Source organism: Vidua chalybeata, chromosome 2 (assembly GCF_026979565.1).
Source record: "Vidua chalybeata isolate OUT-0048 chromosome 2, bVidCha1 merged haplotype, whole genome shotgun sequence".
Classification (NCBI taxonomy): Eukaryota; Metazoa; Chordata; class Aves; order Passeriformes; family Viduidae; genus Vidua; species Vidua chalybeata.
Genome location: NC_071531.1, coordinates 29,524,962 through 29,534,618, shown reverse-complemented (window position 1 = coordinate 29,534,618; position 9,657 = coordinate 29,524,962).

Below are 9,657 nucleotides of genomic sequence, written 5' to 3'. Positions count from 1 at the left end.
GCAAATGCTTTCTCACCTCAAGGAAAGCCAGACCCTGTAGGGGTTGGTGTAGCCCAGAAACCAGCTGTATCCTGGGCTGCATCAAAAGCAGCATGGCCAGCAGGGTGAGGGAGGTGATTCTGCCCCTCTGCTCTGGTGAGGCCTGACTTGGAGTGCTGTATCCAGCTCTGGGGTCTCCAACTTTGGCTTGGAGTGAGTCCAGAGGAGGCCACCAAGTTGGTCAGAGAGATGGAGCACTTATCCTGTAAGGAAAGGTTGAGAGAGTTGGGATTGTTCAGCCTGGAAAAGAAAAACCTTTGAGGTGGACAAATAGTGGCCTTCCAGGGCCTGAAAGGAACTTATACAAAAGATGGGGCAAGACTTTACAAGAGCATGTAGTGACAGGACAAGGGGGAATGGCTTCAAAGTGAAAGAGTGTAGGTTTAGATCAGGTATCAGGAAATTTTTTACTCTTGAGGGTGGTGAGGGACTGGAATAGATTTCCTGGTGAAGCTGTGGATGCTCCATTCCTGGAGGTGTTCAAGGCCAGGTTAGATGGATCTTCCAGCAACCTGGTGTAATTGATAGTATTCCTGTCTGTGGCAGGGACTTTGGAACTAGACAATCATCAAGATCCTCTTGCAATCCAAACCATCTCTATGATTCTATGAGTCTGAGTAACCTGGCTGACTTGTCCTTGCCTCCCAACTTGAGTCTCACACAGGCTCATGCTGATTGCAGTAGCTCCAGTGCATAGACATGGAGCAGTGAAGAGGGGAGTGCTGTGCTTCTTCTGCACCTGCCTCTTCTGCAGAGTGGTTTCACTGCAGGATTCAGGTTTTCTGCAAGTATGAGTGATTTGTTCCAAGTTATACCTCATATTTTTTTTTTTCATTTTGACTGAAGTTCCTTACATTATAGAAAAAAATAACGTAGTGAAACCAGAAAAATGAAGATGTGAGGGGGAGGGGAGGATGGAGGCAATGGTAATTATTCCTTTTTAGAAGATTGTTTGTTTTGTGTTAGTATGTCAGACAGCAGGGAATTTGATTTTTAAATGCAATGCACTTCCCTAACCTTGTGCACTGATTTCACTAGAAGTTAATGATGAAATAGTATTTAGGAAATAAAGATGAAATAATATAAACGTGACACACCAAAATGCTTACTCAGTGGTTTTGTCTTCATTGCGTGACAAGCTGTAACGAGATATGTTTAAATGCCTTAGCACTTAAAAATACTGGTGGCTTTTATTATCATATTGTTTTTTATTATGACCGACAAACCTGAATATTGTGTGTCCTTATCAGTGGTGTTTCAGAGATGAGAAAGAATGCATTTCTCATTCACTGATACAGGGTATAAGATATTAATCTGACTGACTCTACCTAATTTTTAATTATGGGATTTATTTTATTATGTTTAGACAAAAGGGGAAATAAATAGTCATATGATCTTTTTTATAAACAGTGTAATTAAAATATTTTTAATCATCTAAATACATTGTGATTAAATTGAAATGATATTGTGGCAGCACATATATCCATTTTCTTTTCAGCTTCTACTTAAATAGTAAATGCATCCTGCTGTAAAAAAGCAAAGGTGTTGTTTAGGTAAGAGCAGCTTTTTATATCAAGCTTTTGTATTTCTTGGTTGTTTAAATATGCTGTTATTTTCTCTGCCCTTCTTCAATTTCTAAATTGAATTTAAAAAGGACACCTTAATTTTTTGTCCATATAAACACACAAATGTAGGTGATGAAGTGATAGTTCTCTTGGCTAGAATGGCTCTAGAAGCAAAAGTGGCTTAGTGCATCTGAAAAGCATCACTGAGCCCCAGTAACTTTCCCACTCACCTTGTCTTGATGGACTGCTCCAGCTGTGCAGGGCTTGTAGCAGTCTTCTCAGCACCTCGTGGGCAAAACCAGCAGTTAGCTGTGATACGCAAAGTATCATAAAAGGCTAATGTGAAAATTGCTATTGTTACCAGCAAAATTACTTTCTGCATTCCTGAAGGAGTGTCATAGATTCTGAATTGTTATTTCTGTTGTCTATGTTTTAATAATTAATTGTTGTTGCATTTAGAAATTTAATCTGCCTAAAGACAAGGGGTTTCTTAGTTTCTAAGGGGATCCTGTTCTGACTGATTGTGGGTCCCTAGAGGGCAGTCCTGGGCCACCTACTCTGAGGTAGCTGATGCTTGGGATACCTTTGTGCTAAATTGTGGTGAAAGAAAGGCGATCAATTAGCCTTCAGGCTAATGTACAGGTAACAACGATTTAAACTTTATGGTAGGCTGGACGGTCTGTAGCAGCAACTTCAATGTTTTTGAATAGCATGTAGCAGCAGTGGTTTTTCAACAGCTTGTGGATTTAGCTTTTCTGGATAACATGTGGCAACAACAAATTAAACTTTTAGGAAGAGGAAGAAAGGAAGAAGGGATGATAGGGAAATAGAGAAGAAAATATCTGGATCACCACCCAGAGTTCCAGCACTGTCTCTGGTCCAGTTCCTGTGGATGGTGAGTGCATGGGTTCACAACCTGCCCCTCTCTGTTTTGCTACTTACAAACCAGTCCTTGCCCATGTGATTTTGTTATTCTTGAACTTTTTGGAAGGAGACTGAGGGGTCTTGTGGTTTCAAATCCCTTCCCCTGACAGATACAAGTGCACTTCTGTCTCAAACTTGTTTTTAGAAATAGTTCCCCAAGATAAGCGAGTTGACCCCAGAAAAGCACTCTCCTGCCTCTGCAAGACCCTCTTTTTTTACTGCACCTTATCTAGATGGCATGGTAACATTCCTTTTATCTTCTACCAAATGTTAGAGACATCTCTTTCAGGTTTCCAGTTTCTTACACTGATATGACTGAAAAAGGAGTGGAAGGAATTTCTCAATGAAAATCACATATGGTTACTTGGAAAAACATTATTTACATAAAAATTACTAGTCAGTCTTCAGTCTTGTGTAAAAAAGTGATGCAATTCCATGGATTTTTCTGTAATTTCTTTATCTAAATGCAGAAGTTTGATGTGATGATTCTCTGTATTCAGGTGGAATATTGAATTGAAACACCCAAGAAAAAGGTTTTCTTCAATTATAGTAATCCTTTCTAAAATATCATATGGTAATGGAATTACTAATGTTTTTTAAATAGCTTTGTGTTTAGAAGCACATTCATTTTCAAATTCAGAGCCCAGGAACCCAGACATTACTCAGCTGCTCTTTAGCTGCTGCTTGTTGCAAACGTGTAACTATGGACCTGATGCTGAGTTTGCAAATAGTCTATGAACTATAGGTCTGGTCATATCCAGAAGAGACAGCTGAATTAATGAATAACAGGATTTATTGGCTGCAACATCTATGGTTCTTTTGGATTGGCAGTGATAAAGGTATTAACTGCAGAATAACTGTATATAGCACTAACAATATGATTGCAATCACAAGCTGAATATCCCGGGTCAACACTCAGCATAGCTGAGGGCACAAGACATGGTAAAAGGTATCCCTTCTAGGGAGGGCAAGGAGGACAAACCCATCATCTGTCTCTGCAATTTTATGTCAAATTCTCATCCCCCCACTTAGATATGAAATTGGGGTACATTTTATACCTTACTAACCACTATTTTGCAAAGTGCTCTGAGTGGGCCTGCAGTCAAACCTTGCATTCTTTGTTATTGCATTGTACAGAATATTTCTCCATACGAGATGTACTTAGTTTGTACAAAATATTTTCAGGGTATCAGGTAGAAGGATAAGATCCTGTGGCTTCCACCTCACTCCATGTTCGTCGTCCATGACATATCACAAGACCTCCATTTGGTTTCCATGATTACATTGTGGGTCCTCTGACATACTGAGCTTTGCATTATCCAACAGTGCTTTTGCCACCAGTTACTCTTTTCTAGTCAAATTATGTTGGTTATGAGTGGAAATCACCATCTTATGGAACACTTATCAGTTCTTGGTGGCAAGTGTGGTGAGTAACAAGCAGGTTGCAGTATGTGGTGGTTCATAAGGCTGTGAACATGGGCAGTTTGGGTGCCCTAGTACTACATCACACCTTCATTACCTCAGGGGTGGAAGGGAAAGCAAGTTCAGGCAGGTAAGTCTTCTGGGGATGAGCAGAACCATAAATAAAACCTTTGGGAGCTGTCTGTGTCGCCAGTGTTACAGGATGTTTTAGTTCTTCAGTGCTCTTGAGCCTAGCTGCCCAGCACAGCTGTATCCTGACTCCACACTGGGATATCATGTGGACTCAAACCACCTCTTTGGCTTTCCATGGAAGAAAACCCAGTCTGCAGCCAGAAGGGGGTCATGAGCATGCTCTGTAGCTGAGCTCCAGCATGCAAATGGTCAGTGCTTTGAGAGGCTGAACTATTATGAGAAGTTCCAGTGTGCAAACCCTTGATTAACACTGAGTTAAGGTTGACAGCCTTCATTTCCCATTTCACAAAGACCCAATCTGTCAGAGGCTGCTACTTCATTTTTCAGTCCCTCTTGCAATCAACTCTTGTTTGATTCACCCAGGAACCCTCAATGCTGTTCCTTTCCTGAGCAATCTGTTCTGCCTAGACTACCAGTGTAAATAAAAATATTGTTACAGTTTCAGTGTTACAGATTTTTTCCAACCAACCACTGCTATGACTACAAACTGAACAATTAATAACAAAAACCAGCTGTTTGTAAAAACCTTCCGTAATATTACAGAAATGTTTTCAATTGGATTTTTCTCATGCAACTGAAAAAGGCGCTAGGGAGTTACAGAAATCTTGATACCATATGAGTACCATGTTGGTCCTAAGAATAGATAATTATTCAAACTGTGAAAGATGATAGTGTTGGAGCTTGCTTGTTTCTGGCTTAAAAAGAAAATAATGGAAGCTTGGTAGCTGGATTAAGATGATAAACTAATCAGCAGATGAGGTACTAACCAGTCAAAAGACTACTTTTCTTTTTTCCTTTTTTAATAATAACTTCAATTCTTGTCTACTGCATAGGTAAGGTATTTCACAAGAAAGGTGTATCTTAATATAAAATAATATTGTTCAGGTATTTCTAGTCACAACAATAGTTCCTCCTTTTCTTCCCTTGTCCATAATAATTTTGTTAGATCTCCTAGGGATTTTTTTGTTCAATGCTATATTCAAACATAACAGCCCAAACAAATGGAATGATATTTTAAAAATAGTTACAACAGACACAAATAATAATTCATCTGCAGACCTTTTTTTTTTAGGTTTTTTTGCTGTTCATTAGCAAAACAGGATGTCACTCTATTATCTGCTAGTGAAATTTCTAGGCTAGTGCTGTCCCACTTGTTTTGGTACATTTTTTTAGGCTAGTGATTTTTTCTCAGATAACATTTTGTATTTGCATCTTCAGGAGGAAAATGAGCTTATTTTTCCAAGAAATCATATTGAAATTAACTACAGTGGAGCTTAAGGGGAAAATGCCAGAGAAGAGACATGTCTGATGGGGAGCATGCATAAAGATTTCTGTTAGAGGAAATTTAGTACATGCTGGCATCTGGTAGAAACTTGTTTTAATGACCTACAATGAAGTTCTTATAAAGATGCTGGAGTAATTTCTTGACTAGTTTTAAATAATAAAAAAACCCACTATAAGTGGGAGATTGACTGTCTCTGAATTGCCCAAAGAAACCCTTTTAGGAAGTTAGAGACCTACATTTTGTTCTGCATTTTCTTGAAAGTTGCAGTGATTGATGCAATACTTTCATCATGTATTTCTTTCCTGTTTCTCATTTAGCTCAAAGTTCTTGTTGTTAGTTGTTTGTAGGACTCCTTGCACCAGCGTTTTTAACTGTTACAAGATGGCATTGGACCCTGTCCTCTGCCTGCAGAAAGGAGTTACGCTTGTGTAATTGCACAGATAAAGTGCAGTATGCAATCCTAGGTCTGCTGACAACATTTTAGCTAAGCAATTGTGCAGACTTACAGGAGGCAACTTCAGGGAGAATTTTGTTTGGTAATTTCCATGTAATCTTTTTACCATTTAAACTGTAAGGCCAAATGCTGCCTTCCAGTTTTTAGAGGATTAATCTCAAACCTCCTAGGTACAATTTTATGACAGTGAGTGTTACATGTATTTGATATAAATGCATTTTGTTTCCTTGTCTGTGACCAAAAAATTGGCTGTATATACCTGTGCAATGTGTATATATAGCACCTAGAAGGCCTGAGCTTGGGAAACACAAGATAGGAAGGGGCTGCCTGTGCCCTTTGGCTAGCTCATTCCTATCTCAGGTATCCAGTTATGTTGTTCTCTGTGATTTACTATGCTTTGTCCTAACAAAGGAGTTGTTCATTGGTATATTCTGGATGTATTGTTTATAGGCAGAAGTTGTAGTCCATCTTCAATTTAACCTAGACAAGCCAAATTATCTTAAAACTTTCCTGAGATGTAAGCTTCTTATTTCCCCTAGTGTACCTGTAGTTCAGTGAAGTCTCTTGGAATTTGTGAACATATTAACAGGACAGAGCACAGCATTTTGTCTGAAGGTGGGCCAGTACCCTGAAGAGTGTTGTCAGGGATGTGTGAGCATGCAGAAGTTAATGATCCATGAGAGCTGATGCAAGTGGGCACAGGTTTGAGCTGTGCTGGATGTACCCCGTGCTGCAGGTACAGGTGGAGCCAGCTCATCTGTGTGAGGGGCCTTTAGGCAGCTCACATTTGGCACCTGGTGATGGCTCCAGCCATTGTCTCGGCTTAACTTGAAGTGAAACAATCTTTTCATACACTGTCCCTTTTCATGTCACTAAAGGTGATGAATAGAGTTTTCTATTTCTGAGGACACCTTGTAAAACCCTAAAGCCTTCAGTGCTGCCAAATGTCCCCACAGATGGGATTTGCATGATGTGGCATGCGCTGATAAGAAGTCTGGCTGAGGCTGCACAGTCCTGGGTTCCCGGCATTGGAAGAGACGTAAGATTATCTGTGCTATCATCTCCTTTTACCTTCTCAGATTATCTCCAATAACCCCAATTTTAACCAGTATCCCATGGATTCTGAGCACTTTTCTCAGTGGACTCCATAATGAAGACTTGCATCAGTGCATTGCAGGTGCCTTTGGTACTTCTCTGACTCTACTGGAAACAGTTCACCTGATTCAAGGCAGAATTTCCTATATTTTTTAAAAATTTTATTTAAAAGATATAATATACTGGTGAATCATAGGAATCTTGACCACAGTTCTCCTTAGTCTGTGATTCCAGATGGCAAATGATTATTTTTGTGTTTAAAATTTAAAAAAATAAAATAGTGGTGTAATTTCTGAGTGCGGGAGGAGTAAATAGGTAAAAATCAGTATGAGCCAAGCTGCAGGGTCACATACTTCTTTTCTAACTACTGTGCCATTAGTAAATTACATAGGAAAATTTCTATTTTTTTGTACTGCCAGGACTAATGAAAACATTGATATGAAGGCCATGGCTAATCCCCTGGCAAGTTCCTCCCATGGCAGTAACTACTGCCACACCTTGGCTTCTCCCTTTTCAAGCAGCTGCTGCCATCTTTTGCTAGGTGGCTTCCCAGTCAGCCCTGCAACTCTGGCTGTGCAATGGAGCTCTACTTTCTCTGCTCACCATGACAACTAGTTACCACAATGAGGGCAATAAGGATATTGAAACAAAACAACAGAATAATGTGATACGACCAAACATTGCAACATAACTTTTATATTTTTAATTTCTGATTTTCCTGTCCTAGCTTAACGTCTCTAAATCAAAATTTTTGCATACCCTGCAGATTATAGTGTTCTTGATTATTTCTTCCTCAATAGAAGATTTTCTATTCTCAAATCGTGTATTACATATGTTTTATACAGCTTTAACTTATGTAAATAATTGCCTGCAATTACATTTCTTGGTATTTTGCAATCCATTTTCAAAGATGGCACTGGTGAATGGATAGACCCCTCCTTGTGCTAATTATGACTGCTTATTCTATCTTAGAGCTTTATGAGGTACAATACATCAGAATGTTTGCATAGATTAAAAAAAAAAGGAAAAAGTAATGTAAATTCCTTTGCATAGATCTGGTCTGGAGGATGTTTGGGTAACAGTTTGCTTAGCATCAACCTTCATTGGTGGATCTGCTGATTCTTGGTCTACTTTGAAGTGTCCCTAGTGACCATACCAAATGTGCATTGCAGACTAATGTCAATGTCCGCCTTCCTCAGACAACCCACACCTCTGCTTTTCCCTGCAATTCTTGTCGTATGCTGCCATGGTCTGTTTTACACCAGAAACCTTTTTACTGGAAACATTTTTACACTATTAGTAGTATTACAATGAATACAGGAGAAAAAGCCCCATCACAAAAAGCCCCATCACAACAGCAGAACCTCTAGCATGTGTACCTCAAAAAGAATTCTTAGGAAGTTACTATTTTTTTAAACCAGTGCTTCTAGAGAAATAGAGACCTCACTTAATCACATTCCAGTCACAGATGTTTTTCAGTCGTGCAAAATAATACAGAAGCTAAAAATCTTGCATAATCTTGTACTGCTGAGAGTTAATGAGAAACATTTCCAAAATTAAATATGGATAGAAGTGGTGGCCAAAGAGAGACAAGCTGACTGTATAAATCCTGCTGTGTTTGCCAAGTCAGGAATGAATTAATTTTCTGTGTACCTCCCAACAGCTTTGGGTCTGGAAGTGTTGCAGTGTGCCTCCAGCTAGCACTACATACCTTGGATTGATGAAAGACAGTTTGTGCAGGCACAGCAGAACATAATCTTTCATCTTCACTTATCTGCAGCTAGTGGGCAGGATGTTTGAACATGTTTCCATTTGGTAAATACAATAGTACCAGAACATGAAATGAAAGAAGTACCAGAAGCAGGATGAAAAGGGATGGAAGGGACATGTCTGGATTATTCTTCACAGTTTTTGCAAAATACTTGTAATTTGCTTAGCAAATATTATGATATATTTTTAACAATAATGAGAACATCTATCTTGATAGTTCTATAGTCCATGTTTGCTGCCTGCTTTGTGAAGAACATAAGAAAGAGCTTTCCTCTACCTTAATATCTAGTTTAGTAGTTAGTCAACGAGTAAGTGGCAGTGCAATGTTAAAATTGTCCACATCTGATTCCATGTTTAACAAAATAGTTTGAGGAACTTCTACTTTGAAAAACTCTGGCTCTAGCTGTGGTGTGAAACAGAGAACTAAGAATCACCAGAACCTAGAGAACATACTGTTCCCAGAACAGCCTCAAGTTAAGTAATCTAAAGTATTAGTAGCTGTTAAGTTTGTAGATAAAAACCTAGGGACTATATGAGACTAACCTGTATGTTCAAGCTTCCAAATATCTCAGTGACAGTCTGGGCAAGTCAGATCAAGCAGCCAAAACAGCCTCCCAAATAAGCAAATAAATGAGCCCAAGTCCCCGAGATGCTCCTGTCAACAGCCTCTACGGAGTCTTGAAGGGCTCTTCCAGTGACATGGTCTCTTCAACTAGGGAGGTTTGCAGCTGTTCGTACTTTGAAAACAAACAAACAAACAAATGTCACCTCACATCTCTCAATCTTTACTTGGAGGATTTCCTGCGGCGGAGGCTGAGCCCAGCCCGCAGCAGCGAGGGGCTGGGGCGGCTGCTCAAACGCTTTGGTTTTCGGAGCTTGCGTTTAACCAGCACCGCTTACCTGCGCCGGGG